Below are 17689 nucleotides of genomic sequence, written 5' to 3'. Positions count from 1 at the left end.
AAGATGTCCTCGCGAAAACAAGTTAACACGTTTTGCTGCCAAGAAAACCACACAACCTCTTGTGTCCAAAACCATCCCGGAGGCAATTCTGCGGGCATCTGAAGATCGCAAGGCAGTAGGGTATCTTGTTTACACGCATGTTACGTGCGTGGATACGAATCGAAGTATCATTCGCTGTGATTAGGCGCCGGCGCTCAATTTTGCATGGAAACCTATCTATGGTGTCGGCTACGCAGGTCGCCAGCAATACGACCAGCTAGGCTACTGAACCCCATAAAGGCTTTGACCAAGTAGTTTCAACTAATGTGCGTGCCTCTCTAAGATCGATACGACGGCTAAAGGATGCATCATCTAGGCCACAGACTGCATAGCCCGCTACAACGAATCAAAATCTGTATGTAATCATACCGCAGCAGATAAAGCCAAGTTCTTCGTCGAACCCACTTTAGCATCCTCTGCGAGGTATTGCACCCCCGAATCGTCCATGAACGACACTGGAACCTCCTTTTCTGCTGACCTGACGACAGCCATCTTCAGCTGTAGCCAGACAAGTCGCCGGGCTAACCTTGCCTAAGCTCTACAATGCACGTACGTACGCACCGTCTAAACAAGAAAGAGGAATTATCGGAGGCATTTTGCGCCTTGCTTTAAGTGCCCGGGGCTAGGGCGTGGTGGCCAATGTAGTGGTCTGCGGCTGTATTTCCGATTCCTCGTTTACGCACGTGTATCACCTGCTCCTTATTTCGCAGTTACTTACTTGTGCCTGCAATATTCCACATATCGTTAATAGCATACAAGCCTAAGCTTCACTGTTATCCAGATACCGTTCTGTAAGCGACCACCCGACATAAGTGTAAATAACTACTATACGCGATGCGCAAAATGCCGACAGCGCCACCTGTCGCCAAAGCCGCAAAGCGTAGGCGGGCTCGGTTGGGTGCTGTTCATGTCAGCGTCTATGCGCGCGCTTCGTGTTTTCGTCTTTGGTCGCGATTTAACAGATATAACGCCGCTTTCAACCTTTAGCAACGTCCGGGAAGAATTGCTGCGTAGTTGGTTTTTCGAACACACATAACACCTTGCCAGGAATACGTTTGTATAAGTTTCCAGAGAAACTTCGATCACGAGAACGACGGTGGACGTGAATCGCGGCTGTTCGACACAGAAAGCAAGCAATCGCACCGAATGACATTTGTTCAGGTTAATGTCATTGTTTCGACGCGCTACTACACGACCAAAGCCAATGCCATTTCTAAATTATGGTAACTGTGATATGCAAATATTGGAGTGCCTTCAATATGTTGGGAAAATGACGGCGCTTTAAACGAAAGCAGCCTTTAAATTGACATTCATGTCTTGCATACCTTGTAACCAAGCTCTTGATTAGGACTATCAATTACGAAGTTAGCGGGTGTGTCGGCGGCGTTCGTTTACGAAAGGGTACGGAAGGTACGCACGTCTGCTTTCGACTGTGAAACACGTACGAGTTTTAACAACATACATTTTCCGCACTAAAGCAAGTGTCAAGAGCAACACGTAAAGTAGGTAGTATATAGTGTACTGTGCGACGGCGCTTTTATAGAACCTTCCAGTATCGCCCTACGGCGCAGCATAGTACAGCCCCGTTGACTCCTGTATGTTTTCGCCAGATCGTTCGCTTGGCGTATTAGGGCCCGTCGAAAAATGCTCGAGCTTAGCCTCATCAGGAAAACATACGGCAAATTCATAACGCTTGCCACATCGAATGCCGCGTGCTTACCACAACTACGCTGGCCGCGAAGGCGGCCGCCGACGGCGTTCTGGCCATGTGCTAGTCCCTAGTTGTTGCTAGGCCTTAACGCCTAAGCGGTTTCGCTTAAAAGCCGTAGCTGGAAGTGCTTTAGAACTAGGAAATTTCCTATTCATAAAACTGCCTTACTATAATTTCAATTGTCTCACAAATTGTGTCACAGTAAGCTGAAGGTGTAACTTCGGCGACGCCTCAGCAGCGGAGCTAGAGAACGAAATCTGATGAGCTGCGTCGCACCGGCAGCAGCCGCTAAAAGCAGAAATTTGCTTGTATTGCTGTTGTCACGTCTTATAAAATCTCGTTACATAATGGCGATCCTTAGTAAAGATACTTTTTTTCAGATTTCTTCCTCAAATTATGCGCATATTATTTAAGATGAACAGAGCGTGCTATTCTGAAGTTGGCGACAGAAATCCGCAGTGTCGCCGACTCGGCGCCTACGGACCGCGGCAGCAGGAACGACCTGTTCCGCCTGCGCTGAGTGCAGTGGCTACGGGTTGGCTGGCAGCGATAGGTGTCAGTTTTTTTTTTCACGATGCTATTTGGTATAGTTCACATAGATGACTAGCTGCAAAATTATAGGAGCAAAGTAGTACTTATAGCCGGTGGCACTTTGTAGTTTATTTTGTGCTGCTGATAACAATGCTGCAGATAACCAGCGCATGCGTAGATAGTCCCTCTTTCCTTCTTCCCCTCCTTTCTTTCCTTCTCTATATATTTCAGAGCCGGAAATAAAGCGTCGTCTTTTCGCTCTGCGAATCTGCCTGGTTTTCATGGCGTAGCTGCCGGCCTTTGGCCGGTAGATCGCAAAAGTGGCGACCAGGATTCTGCTGCAGCAAGGAAACCAGCAATACGCCCAAGCACGACAGTCACCCAGAAGGAGTCCCTTAAAATATTACATTTCGAATTACCGTTTGCTAAATTATTGTCGTCATTCAGGGTTGTAACCGATTACCACGAGTTTTGCCGGCTCGCAAATTGAAATATTGCTCCAGCTGCTTCCCTTGATGAAGCTTGTGTCTTCAAGTCAGCGAGCATCGGGCGCTGACTGTTTATCACTATCCTTCATTTATATGAGTCCAAAAAAGGCGGTGTAGACACCTTTCCTTAACCGGCAATCGCAAGTCGGCTCGCATAGCAGCTGTGCTGGGACCCTAAGTTTCAACATATATTCGATTACTTCGAAGGCAAGACACATGAACCTCCTGCTGTGTTCAGTCATCAGTCGTTGCCTTTTGGCTCACATAAAGATGTCCTCGCGAAAACAAGTTAACACGTTTTGCTGCCAAGAAAACCACACAACCTCTTGTGTCCAAAACCATCCCGGAGGCAATTCTGCGGGCATCTGAAGATCGCAAGGCAGTAGGGTATCTTGTTTACACGCATGTTACGTGCGTGGATACGAATCGAAGTATCATTGGCTGTGATTAGGCGCCGGCGCTCAATTTTGCATGGAAACCTATCTATGGTGTTGGCTACGCAGGTCGCCAGCAATACGACCAGCTAGGCTACTGAACCCCATAAAGGCTTTGACCAAGTAGTTTCAACTAATGTGCGTGCCTCTCTAAGATCGATACGACGGCTAAAGGATGCATCATCTAGGCCACAGACTGCATAGCCCGCTACAACGAATCAAAATCTGTATGTAATCATACCGCAGCAGATAAAGCCAAGTTCTTCGTCGAACCCATTTTAGCATCCTCTGCGAGGTATTGCACCCCCGAATCGTCCATGAACGACACTGGAACCTCCTTTTCTGCTGACCTGACGACAGCCATCTTCAGCTGTAGCCAGACAAGTCGCCGGGCTAACCTTGCCTAAGCTCTACAATGCACGTACGTACGCACCGTCTAAACAAGAAAGAGGAATTATCGGAGGCATTTTGCGCCTTGCTTTAAGTGCCCAGGGCTAGGGCGTGGTGGCCAATGTAGTGGTCTGCGGCTGTATTTCCGATTCCTCGTTTACGCACGTGTATCACCTGCTCCTTATTTCGCAGTTACTTACTTGTGCCTGCAATATTCCACATATCGTTAATAACATACAAGCCTAAGCTTCACCGTTATCCAGATACCGTTCTGTAAGCGACCACCCGACATAAGTATAAATAACTACTATACGCGATGCGCAAAATGCCGACAGCGCCACCTGTCGCCAAAGCCGCAAAGCGTAGGCGGGCTCGGTTGGGTGCTGTTCATGTCAGCGTCTATGCGCGCGCGTCGTGTTTTCGTCTTTGGTCGAAATTTAACAGATATAACGCCGCTTTCAACCTTTAGCAACGTCCGGGAAGAATTGCTGCGTAGTTGGTTTTTCGAACACACATAACACCTTGCCAGGAATACGTTTGTATAAGTTTCCAGAGAAACTTCGATCACGAGAACGACGGCGGACGTGAATCGCGGCTGTTCGACACAGAAAGCAAGCAATCGCACCGAATGACATTTGTTCAGGTTAATGTCATTTTTTCGACGCGCTACTACACGACCAAAGCCAATGCCATTTCTAAATTATGGTAACTGTGATATGCAAATATTGGAGTGCCTTCAATATGTTGGGAAAATGACGGCGCTTTAAACGAAAGCAGCCTTTAAATTGACATTCATGTCTTGCATACCTTGTAACCAAGCTCTTGATTAGGACTATCAATTACGAAGTTAGCGGGTGTGTCGGCGGCGTTCGTTTACGAAAGGGTACGGAAGGTACGCACGTCTGCTTTCGACTGTGAAACACGTACGAGTTTTAACAACATACATTTTCCGCACTAAAGCAAGTGTCAAGAGCAACACGTAAAGTAGGTAGTATATATTGTACTGTCCGACGGCGCTTTTATAGAACCTTCCAGTATCGCCCTACGGCGCAGCATAGTACAGCCCCGTTGACTCCTGTATGTTTTCGCCAGATCGTTCGCTTGGCGTATTAGGGCCCGTCGAAAAATGCTCGAGCTTAGCCTCATCAGGCAAACATACGGCAAATTCATAACGCTTGCCACATCGAATGCCGCGTGCTTACCGCAACTACGCTGGCCGCGAAGGCGGCCGCCGACGGCGTTCTGGCCATGTGCTAGTCCCTAGTTGTTGCTAGGCCTTAACGCCTAAGCGGTTTCGCTTAAAAGCCGTAGCTGGAAGTGCTTTAGAACTAGGAAATTTCCTATTCATAAAACTGCCTTACTATAATTTCAATTGTCTCACAAATTGTGTCACAGTAAGCTGAAGGTGTAACTTCGGCGACGCCTCAGCAGCGGAGCTAGAGAACGAAATCTGATGAGCTGCGTCGCACCGGCAGCAGCCGCTAAAAGCAGAAATTTGCTTGTATTGCTGTTGTCACGTCTTATAAAATCTCGTTACATAATGGCGATCCTTAGTAAAGATACTTTTTTTCAGATTTCTTCCTCAAATTATGCGCATATTATTTAAGATGAACAGAGCGTGCTATTCTGAAGTTGGCGACAGAAATCCGCAGTGTCGCCGACTCGGCGCCTACGGACCGCGGCAGCAGGAACGACCTGTTCCGCCTGCGCTGAGTGCAGTGGCTACGGGTTGGCTGGCAGCGATAGGTGTCAGTTTTTTTTTTCACGATGCTATTTGGTATAGTTCACATAGATGACTAGCTGCAAAATTATAGGAGCAAAGTAGTACTTATAGCCGGTGGCACTTTGTAGTTTATTTTGTGCTGCTGATAACAATGCTGCAGATAACCAGCGCATGCGTAGATAGTCCCTCTTTCCTTCTTCCCCTCCTTTCTTTCCTTCTCTATATATTTCAGAGCCGGAAATAAAGCGTCGTCTTTTCGCTCTGCGAATCTGCCTGGTTTTCATGGCGTAGCTGCCGGCCTTTGGCCGGTAGATCGCAACAGTGGCGACCAGGATTCTGCTGCAGCAAGGAAACCAGCAATACGCCCAAGCACGACAGTCACCCAGAAGGAGTCCCTTAAAATATTACATTTCGAATTACCGTTTGCTAAATTATTGTCGTCATTCAGGGTTGTAACCGATTACCACGAGTTTTGCCGGCTCGCAAATTGAAATATTGCTCCAGCTGCTTCCCTTGATGAAGCTTGTGTCTTCAAGTCAGCGAGCATCGGGCGCTGACTGTTTATCACTATCCTTCATTTATATGAGTCCAAAAAAGGCGGTGTAGACACCTTTCCTTAACCGGCAATCGCAAGTCGGCTCGCATAGCAGCTGTGCTGGGACCCTAAGTTTCAACATATATTCGATTACTTCGAAGGCAAGACACATGAACCTCCTGCTGTGTTCAGTCATCAGTCGTTGCCTTTTGGCTCACATAAAGATGTCCTCGCGAAAACAAGTTAACACGTTTTGCTGCCAAGAAAACCACACAACCTCTTGTGTCCAAAACCATCCCGGAGGCAATTCTGCGGGCATCTGAAGATCGCAAGGCAGTAGGGTATCTTGTTTACACGCATGTTACGTGCGTGGATACGAATCGAAGTATCATTGGCTGTGATTAGGCGCCGGCGCTCAATTTTGCATGGAAACCTATCTATGGTGTTGGCTACGCAGGTCGCCAGCAATACGACCAGCTAGGCTACTGAACCCCATAAAGGCTTTGACCAAGTAGTTTCAACTAATGTGCGTGCCTCTCTAAGATCGATACGACGGCTAAAGGATGCATCATCTAGGCCACAGACTGCATAGCCCGCTACAACGAATCAAAATCTGTATGTAATCATACCGCAGCAGATAAAGCCAAGTTCTTCGTCGAACCCATTTTAGCATCCTCTGCGAGGTATTGCACCCCCGAATCGTCCATGAACGACACTGGAACCTCCTTTTCTGCTGACCTGACGACAGCCATCTTCAGCTGTAGCCAGACAAGTCGCCGGGCTAACCTTGCCTAAGCTCTACAATGCACGTACGTACGCACCGTCTAAACAAGAAAGAGGAATTATCGGAGGCATTTTGCGCCTTGCTTTAAGTGCCCAGGGCTAGGGCGTGGTGGCCAATGTAGTGGTCTGCGGCTGTATTTCCGATTCCTCGTTTACGCACGTGTATCACCTGCTCCTTATTTCGCAGTTACTTACTTGTGCCTGCAATATTCCACATATCGTTAATAACATACAAGCCTAAGCTTCACCGTTATCCAGATACCGTTCTGTAAGCGACCACCCGACATAAGTATAAATAACTACTATACGCGATGCGCAAAATGCCGACAGCGCCACCTGTCGCCAAAGCCGCAAAGCGTAGGCGGGCTCGGTTGGGTGCTGTTCATGTCAGCGTCTATGCGCGCGCGTCGTGTTTTCGTCTTTGGTCGAAATTTAACAGATATAACGCCGCTTTCAACCTTTAGCAACGTCCGGGAAGAATTGCTGCGTAGTTGGTTTTTCGAACACACATAACACCTTGCCAGGAATACGTTTGTATAAGTTTCCAGAGAAACTTCGATCACGAGAACGACGGCGGACGTGAATCGCGGCTGTTCGACACAGAAAGCAAGCAATCGCACCGAATGACATTTGTTCAGGTTAATGTCATTTTTTCGACGCGCTACTACACGACCAAAGCCAATGCCATTTCTAAATTATGGTAACTGTGATATGCAAATATTGGAGTGCCTTCAATATGTTGGGAAAATGACGGCGCTTTAAACGAAAGCAGCCTTTAAATTGACATTCATGTCTTGCATACCTTGTAACCAAGCTCTTGATTAGGACTATCAATTACGAAGTTAGCGGGTGTGTCGGCGGCGTTCGTTTACGAAAGGGTACGGAAGGTACGCACGTCTGCTTTCGACTGTGAAACACGTACGAGTTTTAACAACATACATTTTCCGCACTAAAGCAAGTGTCAAGAGCAACACGTAAAGTAGGTAGTATATATTGTACTGTCCGACGGCGCTTTTATAGAACCTTCCAGTATCGCCCTACGGCGCAGCATAGTACAGCCCCGTTGACTCCTGTATGTTTTCGCCAGATCGTTCGCTTGGCGTATTAGGGCCCGTCGAAAAATGCTCGAGCTTAGCCTCATCAGGAAAGCATACGGCAAATTCATAACGCTTGCCACATCGAATGCCGCGTGCTTACCGCAACTACGCTGGCCGCGAAGGCGGCCGACGACGGCGTTCTGGCCATGTGCTAGTCCCTAGTTGTTGCTAGGCCTTAACGCCTAAGCGGTTTCGCTTAAAAGCCGTAGCTGGAAGTGCTTTAGAACTAGGAAATTTCCTATTCATAAAACTGCCTTACTATAATTTCAATTGTCTCACAAATTGTGTCACAGTAAGCTGAAGGTGTAACTTCGGCGACGCCTCAGCAGCGGAGCTAGAGAACGAAATCTGATGAGCTGCGTCGTACCGGCAGCAGCCGCTAAAAGCAGAAATTTGCTTGTATTGCTGTTGTCACGTCTTATAAAATCTCGTTACATAATGGCGATCCTTAGTAAAGATACTTTTTTTCAGATTTCTTCCTCAAATTATGCGCATATTATTTAAGATGAACAGAGCGTGCTATTCTGAAGTTGGCGACAGAAATCCGCAGTGTCGCCGACTCGGCGCCTACGGACTGCGGCAGCAGGAACGACCTGTTCCGCCTGCGCTGAGTGCAGTGGCTACGGGTTGGCTGGCAGCGATAGGTGTCAGTTTTTTTTTTCACGATGCTATTTGGTATAGTTCACATAGATGACTAGCTGCAAAATTGGTTGGTTGGTTGGTTTGTGGGGTTTAACGTCCCAAAGCAACTAAGGCTATGAGAGACGCCGTAGTGGAGGACTCCAGAAATTTCGACCACCTGGGGTTCTTTAACGTATAGGAGCAAAGTAGTACTTATAGCCGGTGGCACTTTGTAGTTTATTTTGTGCTGCTGATAACAATGCTGCAGATAACCAGCGCATGCGTAGATAGTCCCTTATTCCTTCTTCCCCTCCTTTCTTTCCTTCTCTATATATTTCCGAGCCGGAAATAAAGCGTCGTCTTTTCGCTCTGCGAATCTGCCTGGTTTTCATGGCGTAGCTGCCGGCCTTTGGCCGGTAGATCGCAACAGTGGCGACCAGGATTCTGCTGCAGCAAGGAAACCAGCAATACGTCCAAGCACGACAGTCACGCAGAAGGAACCCACCGCCAAGGATCAGCCATGGCACACAGGCTACCGGAATTCGAAGACGAAAAAGATAAGTGGCAGCCGTACCTCGTAAAGGTTCAAGCTTATTTCGAAGCGAATGATCTGATAGACGATGCTAAGAAAAGAGCCCTGCTGGTAGCGGCGCTTGGAACAAGGACAATAGAAATTTTGAACGCGAAGGTAGCACCGCGAAAGCCTAACGACCTTACCTACAAAGAAGTTGTGGAGACGCTAAGCAGCTACTACGACCCGGTACCGAATGAAATCTCTGAAACTTTCAAGTTCTCCCATCGCTGCCAGCAAGAAGGGGAATCTGTACATGCATTCATTGTGGCAATGCGGCAGATGGCACAGAATTGCAATTTTGAAACGATGCTAGACAGAATGATAAGGGACCGTATTGTGTGTGGTGTCAGATCCAAGAATCTGCAGAAGCAGCTGTTAGCGAAGAAAAATCTGAATCGCGAAGAAGCCGAGGCTCTTGCCCTCGCCGCAGAGAGCGCTGAACGCAATTCGCAAGGGATTGTTACTGACCAAGAACAAGCGAGATTGCTAAAGCTCTCTGGCCAGTACGAATCGCGCACGAAGTCACAGGGCGTGCAACAATGCAAATGTTGCGGTAAGCATGGTCATAATACAAAGGCTTGTCGACTAATCAAGCGCAAATGTTTTAAGTGTGCACGGCCAGGGCATTTAGCGCGAATGTGTGCGGCAAATGAGACAAGCAGGACGCTAGCACTAACAGCACAGACGCCAGAAACCGAAGAGAGTGATAGTAGCGCGTCCCAAATCTGGTCCTTGACCACCACGCGCTCTCTTATACCCCCCATCAGAAAATCGTTTGCATGGAATGGCATCGAAATAATGATGGGTATTGATACCGGCTCCCCTGTTTGCGTCATTCCCAAAAGCATTTACCAAGTGCACTCCCATCAATGGCCGCAGCTGTAAAAGTCGGAAGTACAGCTTTCATGCTATCTCGGAAAATTGCCACTCCTCGGTACACTGACCATGCCAGTTTCCTATGAAGGTACCACAGTACAATGCAGTCTGACGGTTTTAGACTGCAATGGCCCCAGTCTTTGCGGTCGGGACCTGCTGAAAAAATTGACAGACGAACGCATTCAGGTGCTGACCATGTATTCGAAGCCTTCCGTATCAAAGCAAGCCTGGGAGGACGTGCCGATGCTGCTCCAGCAAAACTGCGACCTGTTCCCTGAAGGCGCTGGTCTCATGAAAGGTCCGCCAGCCCGACTGCACATCAAGGCCGGAGCAAACCCCAAGTTCTTTAAGGCAAGGAAAATTCCTTTTGCACTTCGTGATAAAGTGTCTAAAGAGCTTGACAGATTAGTCTCGGCTGGCATAATATCACCAGTTCCTCATCCTGAATGGCCAACGCCCATCGTGCCAGTCTTGAAAAAGGACGGAACAGTGCTCATTTGCGGGGACTTTAAGATTACACTAAACCCTGTGTGCGAGGTTGAGCAGTACCCCTTGCCTGTCATAGACGACATTTTTGCAAATCTATGTTCAGGAAAAAAATTCAGTACTTTAGACCTTCGCGATGCTTACAATCAGGTTGAGCTAGATGAAAACTCGCGGAAATTAGCAGTGATAAACACACACACAAGGGGCTCTTTTGCTACAACAGGTTACCGTTTGGCATCGCATCAGCGCCAGCGATATTCCAACGAAAGATTGAATCGGTGCTGCAAGGACTAAAAGGGACTCAGGCTTATCTAGACGATGTCCTGGTAGCCGACAGCAGCGATGTTGATAACGCAAATCTGCAAGCGGTGCTACAGCGTTTCCGCGAGAACGGTATCAAACTTCGTTATGACAAGTGTAAGTTTGGCGAACAATCGGTGACGTATCTTTTTCATCGTATTGATGTTTAAGGGCTACACCCCCTCGAGAAGCACGTGGATGCAATCAGGCTAGCCCCTTTACCGCGAAATGTTGCCGAGTTGCGATCCTTTGTGGGAATGGTTACATTTTACAACAAGTTTTTGTCAAATCTTTCCACTATGCTTGCACCCCTGTACGGCCTTCTTGAAAAAGGTGCAAAGTGAGTTTGGCACGAAAAAGGAGACGCGGCATTTAAGAAGGCCAAGGATACTTTGTGTTCAGCCCCAGTGCTAACGTACTTTAATCCGCAGCTAGAGTTGATGTTGGAATGCGATGCTTCACCTTACGGTGTCGGTGCTGCCCTTTTCCACCGAATAAATGGTGAAGAAAGGCCAATTGGCTTCCGATCACGGACGCTCACCTCAGCTGAGAGAAACTACTCCCAAATTGAGCGAGAGGCTTTAGCCCTGGTGTTTGGCGTGACACGGTTTCGCGATTACCTGTTGGGATGGGAGTTCACGCTTGTAACGGACCACCTCCCCTTATTAGGTCTACTCTGACAGGATCGTCAAACTTCTGACATGGCTGCCGCCCGAATTCAGCGCTGGGCGCTTTTGCTAGGGGCATACAAGTGCAAGCTCATTTGTAAACCTGGAAAACAGATGCTAATTTCTGACGCTCTAAGCCGTTTGCCTCAATCGCAGCAGGAGCCGCAAGCGGAAACAGATCTGTCGGAAATGGTGCTTATAATCGACGAATGGGACCAACCAGCGGTTTCCCACTAAGAGATTCAAGCGCTCACAGCAGCTGACGGGCTTTTGCAAGAGATATGCAGGTACGTGACTAACGGATGGCCCTCCGTCGTAGAAGGTGACAGCAGGGAAGTGGCGGAATTCCGGAAAAGGAGACATGAGTTGTCTGTGGAGAAGGGGCTGTTGTACTGGGGGCATCGTGTGGTGATACCAAGTGCGGCGCGTGAGAAACTGTTGACGATGCTACAGGAGTCTCATCAGGGTGCGTCAACCATGAAGACAAGGGCGAGGGCTAAGTTTTAGTGGCCCGGTTTAGATCAAGATATTTGCAGATTGGTCTCGAATTGTGGAAGCTGTGTGCAGGCTTTGCCCATGCCCCCTAGGAATCCTGTAAGCTGGCCGGTTTCAAGAGAGAGGTGGTCACGGCTACATGCGGACTATGCAGGGCCTATTGGAAACAAAGTGTTGTTCGTAATTGTCGATGCACACAGCAATTGGATAGAAGCCATTCTAGTATCTCGAGCAACCGCTAAAGCCACTGCAAATTGCATGAGAACCTTGTTTAGCAGGTTTGGACCATAGTTACCGACAACGGTACACCCTTTACTGGGTTAGAGTTTGCGGTATTCCTACAGAAAAACGGAATCGAGCATATTCGTACCCCGCCTTATCACCCCCAGAACAATGGTCTTGCGGAACGGGCCGTAAGAACAGTCAAGGAGGGCTTGAAGAAAATGCCGGGCGTGGAGTTGACAACTGCTCTGGCGAGAATACTTTGTAACTACAGAAATTCGCCACAAGCGTCAGGCTCTACTCCGTCCGAACTTCTTCTGGAATGCCGTTTGCGTACAAAATTAGATATGTGTTTTCCTCCCAGGAACTACGAAAGGCCCAATCATTCAGAGACTGATTCCGCCAGTTGGTACTTCACCCCGGGAGACGCAGTCTACGTGCGCAACTACGGCGTAGGAGAAAAGTGGACACCAGGCAAAGTGAAATCGACGAGTGGTGCCCGTCTAGTCACTGTGGCTGCTGAGGACGGAGTCGTTCGACGTCATGTCGACCAGATTCGAAAACGCTCATCAGACACCGACGGAAGCAGAGAAGTATGAAGTCCTGCAGAATCGCCTCCTGCGACCTTAGGGGCCCCGACAGACAAGGCTCACGACCTTCCCGAAGGGCCTGTTCCTGAGCTACGCTGGTCCACAAGAACTAGAAAGCCAGTGGAGCGCTATGGCTATTAGGGGAAGGAAATGCTGCTGATATCAATGCTGCAGATAACCAGCGCATGCGTAGATAGTCCCTCTTTCCTTCTTCCCCTCCTTTCTTTCCTTCTCTATATATTTCCGAGCCGGAAATAAAGCGTCTTCTTTTCGCTCTGCGAATCTGCCTGGTTTTCATCGCGTAGCTGCCGGCCTTTGGCCGGTAGATCGCAACATTTTGGGTGTATCTTCTCACCGAGTCTCTGGTATCGACATAGCACACTTCCTCGTTGATCGCATATGGATGAGTACCTCAAACTCATTCGATACCTAATGTTGTTTTCATCAATGTCATTATATTTTCTCATGTAGCAGCAAAAAAAATGTCATTTTGAACGCGCCTTGATCATTAGATGGAAAAGGCATTAAATTTTCCGTGTGACAGGCCTGAGTCATAACTATGTTTGCAGTGTTTTCAGCTTGTCATTGCACCTTCCGTGAACACTTCTTGTTTAAACTTGGTCGCCTCCGCTAGCCGGCAAGATACAATACGCATTAAATTTGTGAAACACTTAGCCAGACGCGCTTTAGCGTGCATTGACATTGCACAGAACACGGTTGCATGTTGCGATCCGCCTCCACCAAAACGTGGGCAGCGCAGTCGACTTCGGTCCCGATAACTCGATCCTGCTCAGTAGCCGGAGCCACTGCAGCGGTTTATTGAGATATTTGCCAATATGCGTTTTGAAATTTGTCATGCAATTACTGTGATGAGCAGAGCCAGTGTTAATTCCTGTTGTCTGGCAAGATTACTAAAACATAACAAGTCACTGCACTTGCTTTTCAGACTGAACCCTTGCTACAGGAACCCAATATGCGCTATTTTTCTGCTGCTCAGAATGCTGGTTTGCAAGCTCGCTGGGTTTTCCTCCTGTAGCACGGCACAAACAGCTCGCAGTTTCGACAACGCTGCCTAGTTTACTGTATCAATATATTTATTGTACTATTAAACAGAGAAAGAACGTTGGTTCATAGTTCAAGGAATGAACGAATTAGCGTGGCGTTGTTATGAAAACGGGGCACTCAAAATTACCTCCACTTCGTGCGCAATCTTGTTGCGCTCGTATGCAGCAGACATTTGATGCATATGGAGGCGATGTAGTTCCAGACGGCCGTGATATCTAACACGTGTCCACTATAATAAAGTGCGATCCCCTTGCGCACACTGTCACAGCGGAAGTGCCCGCGATACGTGCACGAGCGGCAGATCACACGCGCGCACCACGGCCACGCTTACCGCATAAGGCCCGCCTCTGGTTCCTACGGCTGCCGCTACGCGGCTTTCAGTGGCGCCCCTATAGGCGCTGCGCATGGCGTACGCCATGCGCAGCGCCACAAATGATTTGTGGCGTTCAGAGTGTTAGTGGTCAAAAACCGTTGGCCAAAAAAAATTAGGCTGCATTGGCACGCTGACAACGAAGGGCACAATGAAACATTTGTGATTGATTTAAATGTGCCCGTGACTCTACGTGGGTGAGTATCTGAACGCCTTGTTTTATTTGCCGCGTGCAGAATGTGCACGCAGACTAGTTGCACCCAGCATCGCAATCGTTTGAAAATGCTTCAGTGGACTGGGACGGTTGAAAGCCATGAAATACACGATGCAGTTGAAGCCCAAATCAGTGCGAGGGGTCGTGACGGTGAGGAGAGTTACGGTGGTACTTCGAAAAAATGTCGAGGTAGTCCGCCGCATGCCAAACCAAGGCGTCATATCCAAAGCATATGAGCCAACAAAACTGTCTACTTATATGCTCACTGTAGCTATAAGAAGGAAAGACTAGGTGTCTAGCCATAGGTGACTATGGCTAGACCCCACATTCCGAAACGAAGGCTTTCTAGGCGAGCATTATAACCTGCCGACCATTGAAGATGTGCTTGCGCTTTCCGGACCCACGTTCGTTAACACTATAGACGCAGCATAAGGATTCTGGCAAATAAATCTCACTGACGTAAGTTGGAAGCTCTGGACATTAAGCAAACCTTATGGATAATATCGATTCCTGCATATGCTTTTCTGAATTCCCTTCGCTCTGGAAGTGTTTCAGGCAGCGATGCATTGCATACTGACAGGTTTCCAAACTTCGCAGTAGTAACGGATGATATACTAATATGGGACAAGACAAAAGAAGAGCACGACTATTCTACCTGCAGCTATGTATAACACGATACCGAGTACATAACCTGAAACTAAATTGAAGACATTATTAATTTTCCGGGCCGACGTACGCTACCTGGGACACAAGGTCACTGCAGACGGCCTGTGATTTGATCCGCAAAGCGTGTAATGTTTCTGGAAATGCCAGCATCAAAGAATAGTAAGGAACGACAAGTTTTTCTGGACGCATTAGACTTTGTGCAACGTTCCATACCTAACATGTCTGCAGTGATCGCTCCTTTTTGGTCCTTGCTGTGCAAAGAAATCACACGGGTACAGTCGAAAAGCAGCAAGAAAGGTTCGAAAAGTTGTGCCAGGCTCTGATGACAACCCTGATCATCCGTGATGGTGACCTCCAGAAAGCAGTTACCTTATCGTCTGAAGAAAGCAACTTCGGGGTAGGTCCCGTTCTGATGCAAGTTGCACCCTCCGTTTCGTTTTCGTCACAGTCACCCATAAATTCCTCGGCAAATAAATGGTCAGCTAGAAACGGGAACACTTCTGACCGCACACGGCTGCACCAAGTTTCATGATTTCTATTTGGAAAGCATGTAGTAACAGTTGAGACCGATCATTTGCCATTAGACGCCATTATCAGTAAACGACTCCACTAGTGCCTGCTATGGTTGCAACGCAGCGGCTGGCTTTGGAGCGGTATCGAATCATGGCGACGTATAAACCTGCCAAAAACCTGTTCCTCGCAGATGCTTTATATAGTTTACCTCTAAAGCATGCATGAAAGGACGCGAGCAATTTCAGGTCAATGTTCTTGATTTAGTTTAAGTCTCGGCGCAATGCTTGAATGTCCTGCTGATAGCAACTGTGGACGGCTACCTAACAGAGCGAATTGATCAGACAGAGACGACGTGGCCGCTCCCCAACCTCGGACTCCTAGAACAACTTCGGACCCCCTTGGGGTACCGAGACCAGATACACGCGCAGGATATCCTCGTGTTTCTCAGTAAAAACGTAACCAGTCATCAAAAAGATACATGATCCGCTTCCTTCAAGCGGCACAATCTGGAGCAGACAAAATGAACACGTGGGATAGGAACATGATGTTTTGGCAAAACATGGCAAGCGCAAGCAGCATTGAGCATTTCTGCAAAGGCTCCAAGGTGTGTGTCAAGAATCAGCCGCGAAATCCAAAATTACCCTCTTAAATCACCACAATCCTGCCCTTGTCTGGGAAGTTGGCGTTAACTTGCTCTTTTACGAAGGTCGCGAATTTGCCTTCATCTAAAACGTTTATTTCATTTTTTTTAGATTCAGGAAATTGCACCGCCTGAGCACCCTCGCTGAGCACCTGGTGCTCTGAAACTTTTCCTGTTTATGGCTGGCCTCTGAAGTAGAAAGGTGATAATAGAGCGCCTATCAACAGCAGGGGCCACCCGCTGCCAACGGGTGGTCCAAAATACCTTCATTTCAAACAGACGCAAAATTTCAATATATATATATATATATATATATATATATATATATATATATATATATAGCATAAGTAAATAGACGTACTTGGTTGCTAGAGGTTACATACAAGTGAAAAATTGCTTGATACTGTTTCCAAGTTTATTTTTAGTCGACGTTTCGGCAGGAGCCCTACCTTTCTCAAGACTGAAGGTACATGATTCTTGTTCGTCTTCTTATAGCGTTGGCAAGAGGTGATACAAACAGAATATGGGCACATACAGGTGAATCAGCTGGACACGCACAACACACACATACACACAGGTGCAGCGAGCAGGCTGGGCCCAAAGGGTCATCAACACAAGGCACCGGCCGCCGAGAGTCCTCTGTATACAACACAATACAGGAAACCGCGGAACAACCTTGAAAGGAAAAAAAAAGAAGAAAACAGGTGGGGGAACGTGTTTGCTGCAGATGGTGAGAAAATTATTTTTCTTGTTTTCACTAAAAGATGGGAGTGCCCAGCGTGATGAAAGAACCAGGTGGACATTGCTGGTTAGAAGAACCTGACAGCGGCGAATAAAGTTCAAGCAACTCGCGACGAGAGACGAACCTCAAAGAAAGAATAAGAAGAAAAAAAACAATAAATATGTGGGACAGTATAATGGTGAAATACTTTGAGGTTTTTGCTAAAACATGTGAGCGCCAAGCATGAAGAAGGTTTTTATGAGAAGTGGGATGTGGAGGGTATCAAGGAAGCGGGGAAAAAAAGGAAAAAAAAGGGAAGAGGGGGAAGGGAAAAAAAAAGAAGAAGAAGAAAACAGGTGGGGGAACCTGTTTGCTGCAGATGGTGAGAAAATTATTTTTCTTGTTTTCACTAAAAGATGGGAGTGCCCAGCGTGATGAAAGAACCAGGTGGACATTGCTGGTTAGAAGAACCTGACAGCGGCGAGTAAAGTTCGAGCAACTCGCGACGAGAGATGAACCTCAAAGAAAGAATAAGAAGAAAAAAACAATAAATATGTGGGACAGTATAATGGTGAAATACTTTGAGGTTTTTGCTAAAACATGTGAGCGCCAAGCATGAAGAAGGTTTTTATGAGAAGTGGGATGTGGAGGGTATCAAGGAAGCGGGGAAAAAAAGGAAAAAAAAAAGGGAAGAGGGGGAAGGAAAAAAAAAAGAAGAAGAAGAAAACAGGTGGGGGAACCTGTTTGCTGCAGATGGTGAGAAAATTATTTTTCTTGTTCTCACTAGAAGATGTGAGCGCCCAGTGTGATGAAAGAACCAGGTGGACATTGCTGGTAGAAGAACCTGACAGCGGCGAGTAAAGTTCGAGCAACTCGCGACGAGAGATGAACCTCAAAGAAAGAATAAGAAGAAAAAAAAAATAAATATGTGGGACAG

The 17689-nt window shown here is 47.5% G+C and overlaps 1 pseudogene; it reads left to right on the top strand.

Annotated features, from left to right (window-relative positions):
• Window positions 1-8729: 8729 nt before the first annotated feature.
• On the top strand, window positions 8730-12481 carry LOC146195728 (uncharacterized; annotated as a pseudogene).
• The last annotated feature ends 5208 nt before the right edge of the window (window positions 12482-17689 follow it).

This window comes from Amblyomma maculatum, chromosome 3, assembly GCF_055883805.1.
Source record: "Amblyomma maculatum isolate TAMU_Amacu chromosome 3, ASM5588380v1, whole genome shotgun sequence".
In the NCBI taxonomy this organism is placed as follows: domain Eukaryota; kingdom Metazoa; phylum Arthropoda; class Arachnida; order Ixodida; family Ixodidae; genus Amblyomma; species Amblyomma maculatum.
The sequence above is the reverse complement of the archived record's forward strand: the minus strand, read 5'-3'. Positions and strand labels throughout refer to the sequence as shown.